We start from the raw sequence: 21916 nt of genomic DNA, 5'->3' as shown, positions 1-21916 counted from the left end.
CGGAGGCCGGTAGAGCCTCAGCGAGAAGGAGTTGACAGAGCGCGAAAAGGAGGATCTGAACGTCAAACAGGAAATGGGAGCGATACAACGCACTGAGCGTAGGCAACAGTGCGTTGTTATAGAAACGCCGCATGGGCGGCCATTTTGGAGGAAGACTAGACCGTTCAAGACGGTTCTAGCCATAGGTCAATCTCCTGCACCGAGAAAGGGTCCATCTCTGCCAGACCTTCCAAGGCCGAAACATAACACGAGTCTCCCAAAATCCACACAATCTGTTTTTTGAAACACTCAGCCATAGCTATCTGTTCTTCTCTCACCAAAAATAATATCAGAGAAAACCTCTCCTAGCACAACACACTCACTAAACTTTACTGACCAATCCCTTGCTACATTCAATCTCATTTGCATGCCTCCCCACCCCAAATTCCCCAGATGTAATATGCGGTGTCCTGGAACTACCGCCATGTCCGCGAACGTATCGTAACATAGACAGTCCTTCTACCATTTGTACTTCACTCTCTGTGCCATTCCCTCAGTGGATGTAGCTAAGAAATCACATGACCATCCACCAATCAAATCCACGACCTCTACATGTAACTGCATCATCATAGATCAGCACTGCAAATGTACGGTGCATCTCTCGGACTACAAGTCTCATACCATTGGCAACCACGATCTACGAGAAATACTAGACAAATCTCCAAGATTTCTACTTGCAGCTTCGTCCATATCCATATGCATGAACACAAACTACAGGTATGCATATTTTTTATACAGTACATGAACACATTTTCTAACCGACTTTTACCTTGTATAATCTCTAAAATGAATCTACGATAATTTTTTCATTATCCTAAAATGAACTGTGACTTACAAACCTTTTTACCGTTTAATTTCTTCGTACACACACACACACGCAAATAATGTTAAACTAATCTTTTTCAAATAAAATATATAGACTACATATAATAAATCATAATTAAATGCACACTATATGATCAAATCTCAAAGAATAATATTTGTACAAACACATATTTGGTTTTACTTTTTTAGTTTATATAATTACATTAATATAGGACAAGCAGGCTATGACATTCACTCACTATTACGTGAAAAATCAGTCTATGACATGGACTCACCATTACGTGGAAAAGCTTAGTTGCAGGAATAGTGGTAGACAGTGGTACATTATGAATTTAACAAGCCATAGTGAAGATATTTTCTTTCCTACAGTTAGTCGTAAAATAGTTTTAATGGTTTTAAGGAAGGCGCTGAGCATTTCAATTTAAAAAATCTATGTCTAAATTAAAAAGAGTGCTATATACAAACCAAATTACTAATTTCTTTCTTATACAATTGCAGTGAAGACCATTCTCCTGAAAAGAAGCAGCCGAATTGGAACTACAAAGAACAACTAAGAAGTAAAACTGCTCATTTTAGAAAAAAAGTAAGTAGAATGTTACCATAATATTTGAATTATTACTCACACTGTAAGCTTAATTCATGCTATTTCTGTGCCTAAAAATAAAGATTCTGCACCATTCTGACCAAAAATCCCTCCGTCTTAAACAGTGATTTACTGGCAGAATGGCCCACAAATTCCTATTTTTCGACACACAAATTACCCAACTCAGCCGCTAGAATTTAGATGTTGTAGAAAAAACAACTGTTTTAATTGTATAGCTTTAGATATACTATTTATACTTCTCCACACCACTAGCTTACTTTTTTCTGTCATCTGAACCCCAGTTTAGTAACACATTAATTCAAGAATAGCCATCCCTACTAGTTGTACTTCCCAATGCACAATCACACACCATTACATACATCTTTATCACCTTACTCAAACACTCAGGCACACACCACACATGCATTGCAGAACACCCCAACCCATACCTTCTGTTTTTTTATCAACAGACCCTAAAGAATGCCTACCAAAAAGCAACTCCGTAGAAAGGGACGCAGAAGTAGAGCAAATGATAAGAAAAGTCTCCAACATAAACATCCATCTATAGCAGAATTTGTAAAAAAAAGTTGAAACACAACAGCTAATACAGTCATGTAGTGAAACAGAAGAAGTTTCGAGTACAAAAACTTTCCCTCCTCTATCAAAAAGTAAAACAACCCAAAAAACAATTAACAGAAAATCAACTATCACTACAAATAAAACTTCTTCTATAAATCTTGATATAGTACAAAGTAAGCATACCAAGAAAAGTATTTTAGCCAAAATGTTCCGTCACAAAGTCCTTCAAAATCTTATGAAAACAGGAGAGAAACCAGGTTCAAGACTTCAAACCTATCATAGGAAAGTAATCTTAGAAGCGTTGATAGACAGTGCACTTCTGAAAACAAACTTATTTATTTTAGTGCTAAACAGAATGAAACCACTTACAAAACTAATAACTAAATTACAAAAAAGACTTCTCAATGAACGAAATGTCAACAGAAATAACTTCTTAAATATCTGTGGAGGTGAATGGAGTCACACTACAACCACAGAACCATACTTTAATGAAGAAGCCTACAAACAAAAGCAAACAAATACAATTGCCAAATATAGCAATGGTAAAGGTTATGAAAAAGTTAATAATACCATAATGGAACAAGATGAACTCCTTACAAAAATATGCCCAGAAAACGTAGATTTACCCCTCCATTCAACTGAATCAGAACATCTAGTGTACAAATGGCCATGCACGTCAATGTGTAACATTCCCAAAAAAATGTTCAAGTCTTTACGCCAATTACTCAATCAATATGTGAAAAGCAAAGACAAAATCAAAATTAAACTACTGCAAAATATGGATGCTTGTCCAATACACAAGTACACAGGTCTACAAGGACATTCCTTGGCCTGCATTACAGGACCTACTTGCAAAACACCCTTCCATGATATCAAAAGGATATCAACACATCATGCAAGTATAAGAAATCTAGTTTATAAACTGTACTATGCTAAAAGTCCTGCTTTATTACTAGCCAATTTAAATAACATTCTTCTACATGGTACAGCAAAAGACCTCCTAGAAGAAATCGACTATATCCAGACAAAATATTTTGGAAGTGAAACCCACTTACAAGATGAATTAGCTGTCAACCAACTTCGTAACAATTCTGCACATGGCAACCTTTCACTACAGACATACAAAAAAGAAATACTAAAATTTGAAAGTACTTCAGCTGAAGTACCAAACCACGTGTTTGTATGTTGCCGCAGAACTTTATATAAAAGTAGCACAAAAACTATAGACCTATCATACAAAATAGAAGACAATGAAGATTCTAAATGGTTTGAATTAGCTCTCTACCTTATAGCAGAAAACAAATACGAAATAACTGACCTCATAATACTTTGCACTTACTGCACTAAAAAACTTGACAACAACCAAACTCCTTCACGTGCTATCACAAATAACTTGGAATTGTATCCACTACCAAAACCCCTTCAACAACTTAATTTATATGAGAGCATCATAATTCAAACAGTTCACCCATTTCAAGCAATAATACGCCTTCAACCAAAAACTGCAAAATTACCTCCCTTTGAATTATTGAAAGGTATTTGTGGAAAAGTAGTGTTTTTACCATTAGATCTAAAAGAAAATGTGCACACTCTCGGAGTGCAATGTCCAATGCAGCAATCTTTAATTATCTTGGTAAATGGAGTACCTACAAAAGACAAAAAAAATTGGCAAAAACTGGTAGATTTACATAAAGTTAGAGAAGCCCTACAATATCTTAAAGAGAACAATGAATATTACAAAGAGGTTAATATTGAAGAAAACTTGCAAGATACAAGTGAAATAATTGAACAGACATAAGAAGCTGGTCAATTTGAGCTCCTAGATCCTGCTACAATATCAAACACTTTAGACCATTATACAATTTATCCATTGCACTCTAATGACACCATAGAAGATGCACTGGAAACGTACCAAATGCGTCAAACAAAAGGATCACCAATCAGCATATGGGAAAAAAGTATAGAAGCACTTGCTTTTCCTTTACTCTTTCCTATTGGCAAAGGAGGAAGATACGATGATAGACCTATTCAAATATCAGCATCAGAATATCGCTCATTACGAATGTATTCTGAAGATCCCAGATTTCGACAAAATGTGGAATACATATTCCACCTATTCTTTGAAAGTGAACTAGCAGCGTTATGTTACGGAGTTGCACACATATTAAAATCAGGATTACACTTTCAAAATATGACAGCTACACAATTATTACAAAAAGTTCAACAAAAAGTTGAAGTTTTACAAGCAAATCTTACAAATCTATTAGCAAATATGCGTGATACTAAAGAGTACTAGTTTCGACGTCATGGAGATGTACGTTGTATGATCAGAAACCTTGGCCCACCCACTTGGTTTCTTACATTAAGTTGCGCAGAATATGCATGGGAAGATTTACATGCTTTCCTATGCATATCAAACGAAAACAAAACAAACATAGATATACTAACACCTGGAGAACTTTGTTGACAGGATCCTGTTAATGTTTCACGATATTTTCACCATCGCTTCATTGCTATGCTACATTTTATTTGTAACAAAACTGTTCCTCCCCTTGGAGAAGTGCAACATTTCTTTTGGAGAAAAGAATACCAAGCCAGAGGAGCACCACATATCCACGTGCTTTTATGGATTAAAGATGCTCCTAAATTTGGTCAAGACAGTGATGCCACTGTTTTACAGTTTATTGAAAAATATGTCACTTGTGAAATTCCATCAGAATCCACAAATAGTGATCTTCATGCAAACATTTTACAATTCCAAAGAGACAAATGTGGCAAATATTGTCGTCGCAAATACAAAAACAAAGGGAAATACTACTCCAAATGCCGATTTGGTGTACCTAGACCAGTCACAAATACAGGTCACGTGAACAACCTCATGTCTTCAGTTAGACATAGTGTTAAAGGTAAGTCACCTAAAAATACATATTGCATAAAAAGAAAAGAAGAAGAAAAATATATCAATGATTACAATGCAATCATTGCCTACTTATGGAATGCAAACATAGACGTGCAGTACATTGCAGACAGTTCTACTGCAGTTGCATGATATGTCACAGCATACTTAACCAAATCAGAAAAGACAGAGCTCCAAGACCTCTGGAATGACCTGTCATCAGATAAAACAGTGTCTCAGAAATTATACAGCTTGGGCATAAACATTCTGTCCCATAGAGAATGTGGATCCTATGAAGCAGCTGATCGATTAACTGGTAATGCATTGTATGGTAAATCTGCAAATATAGTATGGCTAAGTCTTGGTCCAGCTAAATCTAGAAAAAGAGTTCTAAAATCATACGAAGATATAGAAACAATAGCCAAACATGATCCCAACAGCCAAGACATTTTAAAAAACACTTTATTGGACACATACTACCCAAACAGGAGTACCACTTTGGAAACCATGAGTCTATACCACATAGCCCAAAACTACACATACAAAAATAATATAAAACCTGATGAACAAAACCGTAAATACAAAGTGACAAACTGTGAAGGCAGCTTAGGAAAACGAACCAAACCAAATTTAATTAATCATATGAAATTGTCATTAAAGACTCCTCAATATAAAGAAGTATATTACATGTCCCTGCTACAACTCTTTAAACCATGGAGAAAAGAAGAAGAAATACTAGATAACTATGACTCATATGAAGACGCTTTCAAAGAAAATGAAAGCAGTCTAACTGATGTAAACTTTGCACAGCACAAAACAATGTTGCACAATGAACAGCAACACGAAGAAGAACTCCAGGCCCAACTAGATAAGGACACTCCTAACAGTAGTCAACCATCTGTCACAGGAAGCCAAGAACCACTGGGAGACCCACTAATAACAAATGAGGCAGAATTAGCTATGATAGAAGTACAAAACACCATGTGTCAGTATGAAGATAAAGAAGACTTAACTATACTAGAATCAAAGTTAAACAATGAGCAATGTAGCATTTTTCAAGAAGTAACAAAAGAAATTGCACATGGTGTACAACATGAAAACAAAGAATGTACCTGTCAAAATTACAAACCAATCTATTGTATGTCAGTGGTGAAGCTGGTTCTGGCAAAACATTACTAATCAAAATCATCAGTAAGTTCCTTGAACAATTCACAAACAACAAACTGTCAGCTATTGTCACTGCCCCCACAGGTTTAGCTGCCTACAACATAGGTGGTGTCACTTTACACCGATTACTACTCCTGCCAGTAGAACACCAAACCAAATTAGATTATTACAAACTTTCTGCAGAATCTGCAATGGAACTACGCAGAGTATTAAAACAAATGAAAATGCTACTAATAGATGAAGTGAGCATGGTGTCCAACCATATATTGGCTTTGATTCACCTCAGATTACAGGAAGTACTCAAAACAAACTATGAAGAGCTCTTTGCAGGAATACACATTATTGTTTTCGGAGATCTTCTTCAATTGACACCTGTAAAAGGTGAGCCTATTTTTAAAACATTAGGACACAAACTCTGTCGTAAAAATGTTGGCAGCATCGGAAATGTCAACCTTTGGCAACATTTCCAATACAGAGAATTAACACAAAACATGCGCCAATCTGCAGATCTCACTTATGCCAACATCTTAAAAAGTATCAGAGTTGGTATACTTTCTAGAGAAGCAGAAGCAATATTGAAAACCCGGCACATTCATGCACTTTATGGTGATAATACATGTGCTACAGATGTTATGGAACAATTAGCCCACAACAATGTCAATTGTATGGCCTTAATGCCAACTCTTGCAAGCTGTTTCAAATTCAATGAAATCATGTTAAGTAAAGAAATGCAACCAATAATGGAAATTAGCGCCACAGACAAACTAGATGTACATGGAATGATACTACCCATGTGTGACCAAGCCACAGCAAGACTAAACAGTTTAGAAAAATCCATCTCAAACACAGCAGGCTTGGAAAAGATATTAAAATTATCCTTAAACTGCAGAGTAATGCTGAAACGTAACCTTGACGTAGACCAAGGACTAGTTAATGGAGCACTGGGTACAGTTGTTGGCTTTCAAACATACCCACGTGACAACAAAATTCAGTTTGTCAATATTCTCTTTGACAAACTTTCAGAAGTTAAAAGAATAGGACGCTCTACAGCTCGATTCCTTCTCTTCAAAGACATGTATGTACGCAGAGAACAATTTTCTCTAACTCTTGCATACGCAGTCACCATTCATAAATCACAAGGTCTTACCTTAGACAAAGCAATGATAGACATTGGTAACACAGTCTTTAAAGAAGGCATGAGCTACGTAGCACTATCAGGCTTACGTACACTTGACGGTCTATTTCTAATCAACTTTGATGCAAGTAAAATAAACGCTGATATTCCTTGCATTTTAGAATACAATAGACTTCGCTCACTATACACCCCCCATCTACAAACAAATCCTGTTCCAAAAAAAGGAAAATGTTTTAAAAGAAAACTAAATCAAACAGAAATGCAACAGGATGTCACTGCAAATCCTCCAAAAAGAGTAAAAGAAACTAAAATTTCATGAAGTGCCACAACCAAAAAAGAATCAATTAGGGAAAGTAAACCAGGTACTTCTTCAAAGAAGGAAGACAAACTCCAAAAAAAGCAGTCAGATACAGAACTACATGGTCCATTTAAACTCTCAAATATAGTTGGTGTAAATTGCTACGCAAATGTAGCAATGAATATTCTATTTCAATTACCACCAATTGTTGAGAACATTTACTTACACAGTGCAGACCCATTGTGTTTGCAAATGTTAGTACTTCACAGAAATGCAGCAAACAATCCTGACAACACGTATAGTGTTTATGGAATAAGACAACAATTGGACTACTGTGCTGGAATGGTGAAATTCACTATAAACTCACATGAAGATCCACAAGAATTTCTAATGTACTTACTATTAGTACTGGAAAACAAAAACATACCTATAAATGAAATCTTGCAGATTTCATACATGTAGAAACATACATGCACTCACTGCAACAATGTGACACAAGAACAAATCCCCAATGAACGCTGTGTGTATATATCAATACCTAATTGTGAATCTGTTCCATTTCAGCAATGTACAAAATGCAAACCACGGTAGATTATGTTCCACCTGCAATTCAGATAATCGCTCCACGTTAGTAATACAAACACATAGTAAATACTTAATACTAACGCTTCTACGTTACAATGTAGATGGTACCAAAAACAACTGCAAGCTGACTGGATTCACACATGGTCAAATATCACTTGCTAGGAAAACCTTCACAACAATAGGTATCATCTACCACGCAGGAGCCACAACCAACTCAGGACACTACACTGCATACATAAAAAAGAAATGTGGATGGTTTGAATGTAATGATAGTACCATTACTCTAAAGCAGAGATTACCAGCAAATCTTACAAACACTTATTTAATGTTCTTAAAACCAAAATTTGATAACTAAACTGTACTTAAACCTTAAGTACACTTGTAGTAAAAAAATATAAACTGTCACAATAATCCAAAAGCTATCTAACTGCCCAAAGATGCTACAACAACTAAACAGATACATTAGGACTACTCAAATAAATCATAAAATAGACAGTTAGAATACGCCAATTGGTATCTAACTGTCCCAAAATTTAGAAATATTCAAACAGATAAATCAATAACAAAAAATTGTATCAAAAAATAAACAGTTAGAATATGCCTACTGGTATCTAACTGCTCCAAAACTGTACAATATCCAAACAAATACCTAATATCTTACTGCTCCCAAAAACTGGAACAATCCAATGTATAAAGCATTAGCCAGAAACAACAAGTAAACACTGAAAACAAACAAACAAATAAACTGTAGCATAACAGAAAAAGTTTTTTTTAATCCAACATGGATTTCTTTTCTCCCACAGACCCAATAATTTTAGCAACAAACACAGAAACTGAGCAAATTGCACAGTACTCTCGTTTGTCATCGACTAAATATGAGGCTAAAAAAAAAGAAAAAATGTTGATTGTACAATGTAATAACTCTTTATAAAATACTAATAATAACATGCTATTTTCTTTTATCACACAAATGAACAAGAAAAACATGGACTCCTGTTACTAAACCAAATAGTAAGTATAACATCATAAATACAACCATCGCAGCATATCACACCCATACTGGCTTATAACATTGTTCCTTATAAATTTGTTTTTGACCCAAAGTTATAAGCCACTCTGAGTGTGATATGCTGCGGTGCTTCTGGCCAGGGCATACACTCTTGGGTGCATGGCATATGACTGTGATATGCTGCAGAGCTTCTGGCCAGGGCATAGACTCTTGGGTGCATGGCATAAGACTATGTCACACCCATAGATTCAAGCATTGCAACCATTTTAATGTCCGCGGACACAAGGAAGGTCCTAGAACACATTCAACTTGCCAGAGGACAATACGGACAGCGTCCTCAGGACACCCCCATTTTCTTTGTGTACGAACATTTCAGGACACCGCAACTGTTCTTAGAACACTTTCAGCTTGCCAACGAACAATACAGACAATGTCTCCAGGACACCCCCTGCAAACATTCCAACACCCCACGAGTGTTCTTAGCCACTATGAGTGTGATATGCTGCTATACTTGTGGCCAGGGCATAGACTCTTGGGTGCTTGACATATGACTGTGATATGCTACGATACTTCTAGCCAGGGCATGGACTCTTGGGTGCATGGCATATGACTGTGATATGCAGCGGTGGTTGTGGCCAGGCCATAGAGTGTTGGGTACATGGCCAAATGGCCATGCACCCAACATTCTATACCCTGGCCACAACCACTGCAGCATATCACACCCATAGATTCAAGCATTGCAACCATTTTAATGTCCTCGGACACAAGGAAGGTCCAAGAACACATTCAACTTGCCAGAGGACAATACGGACAGCGTCCTCAAGACACCCCCATTTTCTTTGTGTACGTAAACACCGCGAGTGTTCTTAGAACACTTTCAGCTTGCCAACGAACAATACACACAACGTCGCAAGGACACCCCCTGCTAACTTTCCAAGACCCCACAAGTGTTCTTAGAACACTTTCAACTTGACACCGAATCCATTCTGTTTATTTACGAACATTCCAGAACAGCCGTGTTGTCCGCAGACAAATCGAACACAACAAAAGCGTCTAGCACATTAAAAAAATACAACATTGAACCTATCTCATACTCCCCCACCCTCCCCAAACACTCTTACACACCAACACGCGCCACTAAATACAATTTGTAATTCAAGTTTCACTGCGCTGTCCGAGGTCGGCGGCGAATGCAAGATGGCGGGCGCGACAGAAAATCTGACGCGCATCATGCACCACACCGCCCAATCAGAGAACACGTTGCATGTCCGCAGACATGACGCAAGCCCATGGGTTAATCGGGGTGCTGTCCGCGGAGCGAACAGGGAAGTCCGTCCGCGAAGCGACCACAGATATCACTAATTTTTTTGCCTTACATTTTGGTTATTTTCAAAAAAACTACTGGACGGATTTACACCAAATTTGCAAAAGCACGCTTTCTGGACCAAGCCGCCACTCCTGCCGCAAATTTGGTGTAAATCCATCCAGCGGTTCGGGCTGTAGCCGTGCGCAAAGTTTTTTCCCATTATGTCTATAGGAAAAAACAAAAGTTTTGGGACCCCCCCTATAACTTTGCCCCCCCTGGACCAAACCTCTCCAAACTTTGCAAATTGCAAAAAAATTCACAGTGGGCCATATACTTTTTTTTGCAAAGTTTGGTGAGGATTCGTCCAGAGGGAGCGAAGTTATAAGCCACCCAAAAAGTGCTCTTCCTATGGAAACACCAACTTAACCATAACTACATGGACGCTACCGCGTCCATGTAATATATATATATATATATATATATATATATATATATATATATATATATACATATATATATTTGGATTTTGGATATAATTATGATTTCTGTCTTGCCTGGGTTGAGTTTTAGGCTGTTTGTTTTCATCCAGCCGTAGATTTCTTTGAGACATTCTCCCAGCATTGTGTTCTCTTCTTGTGTATCTTCAATTTTATAGATGATTTGTGTGTCGTCTGTGTAGTTGTAGCACGTAAGGTTGTGTTTTTTGATGACCTTAAGTGGCGGAGCCAGATAGATCTTGAAGAACAGTGGGGATAGTGTTGATCCTTGTGGTACTCCACAGTCAGTGTCCCATGGAGTGGATTTGAAGGGTTTTATCCAGACAGTTTCCAATCTATTTGATAGGAATGTTCTAATCCAGAGGAGGACTAAGTCTGTTATTCCTATTTCTTCTACTCTCGTGATGAGGATTTCATGGCTGACTGTCCAACGATGTCGAGAGGTTGAGTAGTATTAGGGCAGAGTTTGTGTCGGAGTCTGCATTTGTCTTTAGGTCATCCCAGATGGATAGGAGTGCCATTTCCATTCCTCTCACAGGTCTAAGGCCAGCTTGTGACTGATCCAGCAACTGGTGTTTTTCTACATGTTCTTGTATTAGTTTATAGACATAGGTTTCTAACAGTTTTGCTGAGTAGAGGATGTTTGAAATAGGTCTGTAGATGGAGAGGTCTTCCACGGCACCTCTCGTGTCCTTAAGTAGTGGTTTGATGTGCGCCAATTTGAATGGTTGCAGTACTTTCTCTGTTGCGAGTGAAATGTTAAAATGGTTTCTGTAGTATTCCAGTGGTGCTCCCTGTGTGATGATTTATTTGTAAATGTTGGGGGACAGGTGTCCTTGGGGGAGCCTGCTTTGTTACTATGTCTTAACAGCTCAATGAATGTCCCTACTGATATTTGTGGGAAGCTTTGGAGTTCATGCTGTGGTTCCTCATTTGGCGGGGTTGGTTAGGTTGTGTGTTTTGGTTGACCGGTCTGCTTTGTAGAATTTGAAGGATGTCGCTGATTTATTTTTTTCAATTTGTCCACTCGGTCGTTGCATAGTTTTTTTGAAGGTACCAGAGTGTTGTTCCTTCCCAGTGGGCTCCTTATTTTGTTTATGATGTTGAACAGTTCTTTTTGGGTGTTGGCGGCTTTTGTGATTCTGCTGTCGTAGTGTTTCTTTTTGGCCTTTTGAATTTCTTTTTTGTAAGATCGGATTTGTCGTTGAAACTGGGCTCTCTTTGCTTGGTTGTATTCTTTCCTCCATTCTAGTTCAAGTTTCTTGTTCTTATTCATGGTGCTGAGCAGTGGGGTAAACCATTTTGCCATTGCTCTCTTTCGTAATGTTTTTTTCTGGGGAGATGCTGTTGATTGTTTGAGCGATCCATTTCTGAATTAGCTCTGTTTTGCTGTTGAGGTCAGCTACGTCCAGGTTAATGGTAGTTGGTTTTGTGAGGTCAAGAAGTTCTATTAAGTTGCTCACTTTGACGGCCTTTGAGTTTCTTTTTTGTGATAGTTTGGAGTTTATCAGGCTGCTTGGCTGCTTTAGTTGGTAGCATGATCACAAATGGAATGATGAGGTGGTCGCTCCAGAGTATCTGTGTTGGTGGTTCAGTGGTGATAAGATTTTTGTTGATGAAGGTTGCATCCAGTGTGTGTCCCACTGTGTGTGTTGCTCCTTTTACCAATTGTCGTAGTTTCATGGTTAGAAAAAATACATTTAAAAATGCACAATGCATACAACTCAGAGGCACATACAAGGAAACTAAAGTAAGAAAGAAAGAAACATCAGCACCAACAAATGACAATAACATTATAGTTAATCTTCATGTACGCAAATTAATAGTGTGTTTGAGGCGTGCTTATTGCCCCATGTATGTGCACTATGAGCTCAGATTAAACTCTAAGAAAAGTAATTTAAGAACATATAAAAAGGCTAATGTGTAGATATATAGCACCTTTTACATTTTGGAAATTCGCATTGTCAGTCAAAACAAAAAACTAGCCTAACCATGTCAGTAAACAAAAACAAGTGGGCCAGATATGTGATGTCATCAGTGATGTCATCAATGACATTTGTGATGTCATATTTCATGTCCTGGGTGTTAGTCTTAGCAGTGCACATTGCTGGTGCGATGTATGGCTACTTAGCTTACCATAACTGGTGAATTTCTGAGGGTTTTCGGTTTTACTTGTAACCATAACGTCTGTTTAACAAAGATTTTTAATTGAATTTCATAGGTTTTTATTAGTTCAACTTAACCATCAAGTCCCTTTAACAAAGATTTTTCAATGAATTTTTTTGGTTTTTACCAGTGCAGGCTAATTTCCTATAACTTACTAATATCATACTTACCCCAATATAGCAACATTTTTTTCCAATTTAGAAAGTTTCACCTAGAAATTCTACCATTGCCAACCTTCTAGCATCATTTTCAACACTTCCATACACTTTTTGCTATTTTTTCCACTGTTTTTGTGCACATCAAAGTTCATGAGCATCTGACGTCATTGCAGACTTTCGAGTCAGTGTCATGTGAACACTTGTGCATGCGCGGCTTGATGACGTGTTCGCAAACGGGTCAGTGCTTTGCAAACAGTTCGGAATTGCATTTTTCAGGTCATCTAGGAACTTTCAAGCTCAAAATTTACCCTTGCACAGCACCGACACCTATTCTTACTCATTATCAATTAACAATCTAGCACAGAGCACATACTTGGAAGCATATTAGCAAAACTGCTATTTATCTTAAAAATGGCATGAGCTATTACCATCCCTTCTCCCCAAGAGTCACCAACACCATCACCAGATGGACGACCTACACAACAAAAAAAGTACTGTACTTCAAAAGACAATGAAGAGGAGCAAGAAGATCTACCTCTAACACCCAGAATGAATCCTGGGTGTGGCAGTTCTTTACCACTGTTGGGAATGTACAGAAGGCTAAAGCTACCAAAGCAAAATGTCCTGAGTACAAGACGCGGACTAACTGGACAGTACTCCTACAGAACCACCTCTAAGCGCCGCCACACCAAATCCATCACCGCAATGCTCTCAGAACAGTTGTACCTTTCTTAGCAAGTAGTAGGTGGTCTTCCTCCACCTCATCTTCCTCAACCAATACTGTAACCACACAGCCACTTCTGTGGGACACAAAATCCAACAAGCTACCTTGCAAGTGATAAAAGAGGCTGTTTATCTGCAACACACCACTCTGCAGGGGGGAGCAATTCTGAAGTGCTTTTGAAGCTGTAATCAAGGAGCATGAAAAACACCACCCCCTACCTTAGATGTAACACACGTGCAACATCTCCCCCTGTCCACCTGCCCCTCCATATTAGTAGTTGATGCCTCTTCCCTCATTTGCCTGCCTACCTTACTTTCTGACCTCTCCCGCAACAAAAAAAGAAAAAGGTTTCCTTTAGGAACCACCTTTCAGAGTTAAAAAATAAAAAATAAAAATGATCTTATAGACTCCATCTACTTTACATTTCTCAATAAAGATAGAGATAGACTCAATAGATTTTCCAACAATTCCATTAGCATTTTGTGTTATGCTAATGGGAATAATGTGGGGTTCATCCCCCGTTCCAGGGGCAGGATAGGGGATAAAGGCCCAGCAGCCCAAGTTATCGCCCCAAGCGAAGTAAGGGCGGATAATAAGTGCTCCGGGCCGTTATCCCCAGCTGCAGTACCTGCAATGGGGGATAAAGACCATTAGCACCCAGGGGTGCTGAAACAGTAACCTGGAGTGCTAAAAAAAGGGATTATCTTTCCTACAGCGGGACATGCACTCCGTCCCTCTATAGGAAGGAACATCCTTTCCCAAGATGGCCACCAAGGAAAGGGAAGGTGGGGCTCTATACATCCACCAATCACTTCCAAAAACTGTACATATAACCCTATAACCATACCAAGCTTCCACATTCCAACTGCCACTTAACAATCGTCTACAAATCTTTTGCATCTGCATTTCCCTTACTTATACAAAACAATTGTACACAATGTTCCTATGCATTGTGCAGTGAGAGAAGTGCTTAAATAGAAGAGGCAGTACGAATGGGCAAGTGCTCAATCCAGGAGGGAAATGTCAAAGGATGCCAAGGTGGAATGCCACTGGCTACCTACTGCAGCAGAGGAGTCCCAAAGGTGGGATGCATCTTAACCGTAACACCCCTTTAACAATGTTTTTTCTATCAATTTAATAGGTTTTTGTAAGTGAAAATGTTTCATGGTGTCACATCACTGTATATAAGTTATTAATATTTCCTCTTTTCATATGTATATGAAAGAAATATAAACCTCCTTTATGAAAAATATTTTGTACAACACATACTTATGTCTGTCATTATCAGCGGTACGTGCTGGGGGTGGAAATCATCATTCAATTTCCCACAGCATAAGACTCCACCATTACCCCAGCTAAATCAAACCACCCCTATTATTCACTGCAACTACCCTGCATCCCAGATCAGAGTCCACTATACCCTGATAATGTAAACAATGGCCAGTGCTCATGGCATGAAGCCATGGCCAGTCTCCAAATCCATGGGGCATAGGTTTCGCCCATGCAGCCTTCCCCAATGAGCACATCGGAGTACATATTTGCATTGGCCGAGGGCCAGGCCCACTATCAACACACAAAATGTATATCACTTGCTGTTCTACTTACATTCTTACACTTTTGAAAAATAAAACACTAGACATATTTCCAAAAACATGCTTTCAGGTCCTTGCTAATGCTCGTTGCCCAAGTCTGTTGTAATCAAGTCCTTCATGCTAGAACCGCTAGCAGACTATTTGTTCCCATTCAAACCTACCGCTTCGGCCATGCTGCATGCCCCATGCCGCAATAAGCAAATTAAAGTACACATTTCTTGTTGCTGACGGCCAGGCCCTTTGCCCAGACACAAATGTTACATCACTGAGTTGAGTACTTACATTTTACACTTTTGAATAAAATAGAACACAGGACATATTTATAAACCCATGCTTTCAAGTTCTTGCTGACACTCCTCATGCATATTGCTGCAATCCCATCCAGCACTTCAACCTGTACCCACAAGCAGATTTCTTTCCCCATTCAAGCCTATCCCAATTTCGAAAACCTTTACCACATAGCCGGTCCCTATTGGCCATGCCCACTTTAACCCCATTTGTGGTCCCTCATGGTCATGGCCAGTACCCAGATAGTCCGGGTCATGGCCTATGGGCCATGCCCCAGACAATCTGTCTACTGCCCATGGCCACACGCTATACCTCATTCATCAAAGTTATATCACTATTTTTGCACCTACATTATGACACTTTTCAAAAAATAAAACACAGACACATTTGCAAAACCATGATTTCAGGTCCTTGCCAATGCTCCTTACACGAGTTTGCTGTAAATCCGCCCATGTTTTATTTTTTCAAAAGTGTCAAAATGTACGTACATACAATAGTCATATAATGAAAAGTTATTTATATAGCGCCTTTATCCAAAGTGCTTTACAGAGCACTTATTTACATACAATATCACCCAACCTAAATTGGTACTCATTTATCGACCTCGGAAGGATGAATTGGCCTTGCCGGGACTCAAACCTGCGACCTGCAGATCAGGCTCAGATCGCAGCAGCAAGCGATCAACCCGCTGAGCTATCTCCATTCATACTTTGTGCAAACATTCAAGGTTGGGTCTATAATCTTTCTGAAAACGTTTGTCCATATTCTCAAATGGCACCAAAGTTATAAGCCTTCTAAAAATGTTGAGACCCCCCTTTAAATGTGCCCCCTCTTGACAGAATCCCACCAAACTTTGCAAAAACATTCATATCTAGGTCTACAATCTTTTTGCAAACTGATGTGCATATTTATCAAATGGCACAACATGTATAAGCCTTTAATACATTTTTGGAGCCCCCCTCTAATTTTGTTCCCTCTTGACAAAACAGTACTACACTTTGAACCATTCAGAGTCAGGTCTAGAACGATATTCCAAAAAGTCATGCAGTTTCATTGAGTGGTGCCAAAGTTATAAGCCATCCAAAAACTGATTTTCACCAACCCTGTAATGCAAAAATAAACATAGATGTACCCAAACATCTCTGATGTTCGCGAACACCAACGGACTGCCCCTGACTGTTCGCGGACATCAGAGAAGAAACACAGCTGTTTTTTTGGCTTCTTATGGTCATATCCCATCCTCATCACCCCTCACCTACCCAGAGATTGTTTCATTAGTTTGACAAGCATAATGTTGTGCTTATTAATATGGTTTTACCGCAATGTTCATGGACAACGGCTGCTGTCCGCGAATCCAACATGGTGGGAGTTTTAAAAAATATGATGCACCTTATGCTTTTTGCCATCCAATCAGCAGAGCGTCCGATGCCTGCGAACGTCACACCGCCCTCTGGACCAATCAGAGGCCCGTCTGTGGACCAAATAGCGAAGTGAGCCTGCAGTCCGAACCCAGATACAATTTTGTTTTTTACCTACCTTTTGGTCGTTTTAACAAAAACTACTGGAAGGATTTACAAAAGCACACTTTTGGCACCAAGCCGCCCCTCCTGCTGCAAATTTGGTGAAAATCCGTCCGGCAGTTTGGGCTGCAGGTGTGTGCAAAATTATTTTTCCATTGCGTCTATGGGGAAAACGACACATTTTAGGATCCCGCTCTATAACTTTGCCCCCCTTAAAGAAACCTGACCAAACTTTGCAGAATCGATCTGACAGGACCATATTTCTCTTTTGCCAAGTGTTGTGATTATTCGTCCAAGGGGGGCAAAGTTATAAGCCACCCAAAAAGTGCTTGTCCTATGGGTTGAGCAACTTAACCATAACTACAGTGCCGCTACCGTAGGCCCTGAAATATATATATATTTATTTTTTGATGTTTTCAATGTTACTAGTATGACACTAGGCATTTTGGTTACCTATACCCATTGGGACATTAATAAGTGGCTTCTACTGCACTAGACACCTTATTTACAAGATAGACCATTCTACTTATTGTTATTAGCATTGCTGCTAGGACTGTTGCTAATGTGTGAAGCAATAGGTATCTTATTTATTGCTGTTTGTACTGCTGCTAGGAGTGTCATAACTAGGTCAAGCACAAGGCACTTTACTTACCAATGCTAATGTTTTTATCTGTGCATTAGACACGCTATTTAGTACTGTTTGCATTGTTTTGGAGATTACAAACATTAAGCCAAGCACTAGCCACTTTATTATAGTCTTTGCTGTCGCTAGAACTATTGTTGGTATAGTAAGCACTAGGCATTTTACTAACTACTGCTAAGATTGTTAACATTTAGTTAAGCACTAGACACTTATTGTTATCTATGTTGCTGTCAGAATGGTTGTTAACGCATCAAGCACTAGGCACTTCATTAATTGTTACCAACAAATGTTGAGTACTCTATCAATGATAATAAGGAACATCACGACTGAGCAGGTATAACATTATAAGACTCAAAGACACTGACGGCCGTGCCCGTGCACTGATAACGAAAAATGGGACACATTATCAAAGTCATGCACATCACTTAGAAAGTGTGCATTAAAACAGAGACAGCCACACACTGAGTCTGTTTAATATTTGGCTAATGACCAGGGAACCCTGCTGGACTCCTCATCTCCCAATGCAAAATGGCTGACAAGTCTGTTATGTGTGAATACCCTTTTCTATTTCCATCACTACGTTGTTATATGTTAATGTGGTTGGTTATTGTGAACAAGCAATGGGATTGTGGTGAAATGCATCAAGCTGACGGTTTCTCTGGCTAATACAAACTGGAAAAATGAAGAAAGAATTGTAACCTTTTTTTTCTGGAATACAGATTTGAAATTTTAATCTTTTTTGACTTTGGTAGTGAGTGATTGGATCTCTATTTATGGGAGTACAACTCACAATAAGGTGGATTCATACATGTTGTAGCATTACAACGCAGATTTTGTACCTGTGAAAGACTTTAAGTGGAGCGTGTGGCTACTCTAACGCTTTTCTGTGGCCATGACCACAGCAGCTCAGGTTGTATTAACATTCATAGCCATCACATAATAAAGAGAGTGAGTGAGAAAACCTGTTGTCGGTGTGAACCTAAGATGTCGGAGGATGCCTAGGTAAACAATGTCAGGGTAAGTACCACTTTCACTTTCCATGTGTAATGTATGTCTGTCGAAATCACTGAGTCTAAGGAGTAACTTACAATCCAATTCCTGCATTGGACATATGATATTCATCATATGAATACCGGCTGTAAATCATTCTAGTAATACATTGATATATGTACCAGATCCACTACCACACACGACAGAGTCATGCTACACATTTGCTCATCAGCATGAGCTCCCATGCCAGTAGAGAGGCAGCAAGAAAGGAAGAGGCTAATATACTTCTTAATGAAACACAATCAGTAAAAATAAAAACAGCGCTGCAGAAACAAGAGAAAAGGACAACAGCAAGTTCCTCCTACTGTGTACAGAAATAAATTAACTGCTTAGATTTAAACCACAGTGGAAACAGACAAGGACATGCCTGTTGTTTCAGCAGAAGTGACCTTGAGGTCACAATTTCCATAAAATGTCCATTCGAGTTGCAATCATGGCCTCTCAGGCCTGAAGGGGAGACGAACATAAACACGAGCCAGCCTCTGGTTGGTCACATGCTTAAGGGTAAATGCAACTTAACAGAACAAAGGAAAAAGGCTGCAGTTGAATTAATAGAAAAATACATATTATTACATAAAAGGGGCACGTATATGCCACAACGGTCATTTCAGACTTTTATTAAAGGTGACAGTAACCCCCTTTGTATCATGCTAAAATGATTTTTGTATGATAAACATAACTAAAGTTATTAATGGAAATTTGATTTGGGCCTTCCCTTGATTCCGAGAGATGTGAAAGTTGGTGTGAGGGTGAAGGCAATAATTAAAATGAGAACTATGAAGTGGCATATTTTTCACTGATATGGCTCCTGAGTAATTGAAGAAAACCTGTATCTCTGATAGGAGGGGCGTTTTGACTTCATATTAGCATCATCTAATTTATCTTAAAATGCAGTTCTTAAAAATATATTCATGCATGTAAAGATTTGAAAAAATAGGGTTCTTGTCATGTGGATAGATTTTTAGAGTTTTGATCATACCGAGCCCACCTGCGAAATTGGGATGGCAAAGCTTTCTACTCCCACAGCTGTCCTAGCTCACACCCCTCATCTCCTTCTCCTATTAGCACACAGGTGGGAGGTGGGTGGAGAAAACCAACCAATCCCTTTTGCAGGAATCATGACAAGTTGGTGATGTCATTTGCCCTATAAGCAAACCAGTTTGCATTAGAAATTGGCTTTTTCCACTTATCCTGGGAGGCAACCTGCTTCTGAACCCTTGCGAGAAATATTCAAGCAGAGAATCCCCACATGTTGCATTAGAGACAGGAACCAGGAGACATAGAAGCTGACTGGGACCCCTTGGAGGATTCAGAAGAGACTATCCTTGACTGACACCCTTGCTTTCCCAGAGGTGCCTTGCTGTTCCCTGATGCTCATAAACAGGCCTCTCCTGTAATTAAAACTATCCCCAAAGCCATAGATTGTGGTGGCCCTTCATTTTCAAGCATTGTTTTAGTTATTTCCCCATAGCAAAATATCATGTTTTTCTGTGTAGATCCTTAGCATATTTAATTAAAGTAAATCAATAAATTCCCATATAGAAATCACGGGATGTGTTTTGTTGGCATTCAAAATCAACATTTCCAGTGTGTCTTGAGCCGGTATAGATATAAAGATTTGCCAAAAGAATGAATCCCAAAACCCTGTTTCCACGTGAGTGTGCAGGGTGCAAAACGAAATTCTCCATTGATCCCCTTCATCTTAAATCAGAAGTGCCAGCCTGGTATGTCCTTTGCATGTGTGGTGAAAGAAAAGAAAATTGCCCCTTTGTTCCCATTGTGCTGGAACAAAAACCACAAAGTCCTGTTATTTTTAGGTGTGGCAAAATACAGTTTTCCATTGCTTTTCTTTCCCTCATATTGTATCTGTGAGCAGAATCCAAAAAGTTTTTCCCATTGTGTTCACACTCTCTGCCACTGGCCTTCAATTCACAGGGGCCAAGCCTAATTGATTTTTGGAGGGTGGGGTTGCTGGGAGAAAAGTATTATGACCAAATCAGCAATCACTTTGTTTCCTGAATTGTTCTTTTTCTGGATTGGTGGTACTTTTACGGAAGTCATTTTTGTTCTTGTGCTGGCAAAGCATTGGTGGCTGATGTTAGTGTGTTTGTAAAATTTGGTTTAAATAAGTTAATAAATCTATATTCATACTACACACAGGCCTGGTTCCTAGTCCATTGTTGCACCAGGTATTTGTTGGGGTTGGGTGCAAGACGGGTTGGAGGGCTTATCAAACAGAACCTGAATCAAAATCAAAGTGATTTGATGTGCGCCACATTCATTGGGGGGGGGGGACTCCCTGAGTTGAGTGTGACTGCGCAATAAACTGCAACAGGTTTGTCTCCATGCCAACCCACTATGATTCAGCTGGCTGTCCAATTTCCTGGTGGAAGCTCTAGGACCGAGCCTGGTAGCATCCAGCCACAGCACATGCCACTAACCCAAGTTAGCATGAAGGTGTCCATGGAGCCCAGAGATCCAGAAGTGTGGTCCTCCCAGGAGCCCAAGACGAGAATCAGAGGACCAGAATAGACAGGAGGAGGGGCCAAGACAGACGTGTGGGGAGAAGATTGGAAAGTGTTTAATCCACCTGAGCCATGTTTAAATATTCTGAACAAAACTTTATTTACCTCCCATGCATGAGTGTGTGCAGTGTTTATCCCGATCGGCCTTGTAAGAGGGCTGTTTGTGTCAGAAGGACGAGGAAAGCAGAAAATAGAATGATAATGGCTAGGATGTATAAACATTTATCTCTGGAATGTGAAGACCATGAATTCCAATCAGAACACATGTTGAACTTTAACAATGATAAGAACGTTCTCTGCTTTTTTTCTGCAGTAAACATTTTTGAGACAT

Source organism: Ambystoma mexicanum, chromosome 9 (genome assembly GCF_040938575.1).
Source record: "Ambystoma mexicanum isolate Mex_15411 chromosome 9, UKY_AmexF1_1, whole genome shotgun sequence".
In the NCBI taxonomy this organism is placed as follows: Eukaryota; Metazoa; Chordata; class Amphibia; order Caudata; family Ambystomatidae; genus Ambystoma; species Ambystoma mexicanum.
This window is presented reverse-complemented; position numbering follows the sequence as displayed.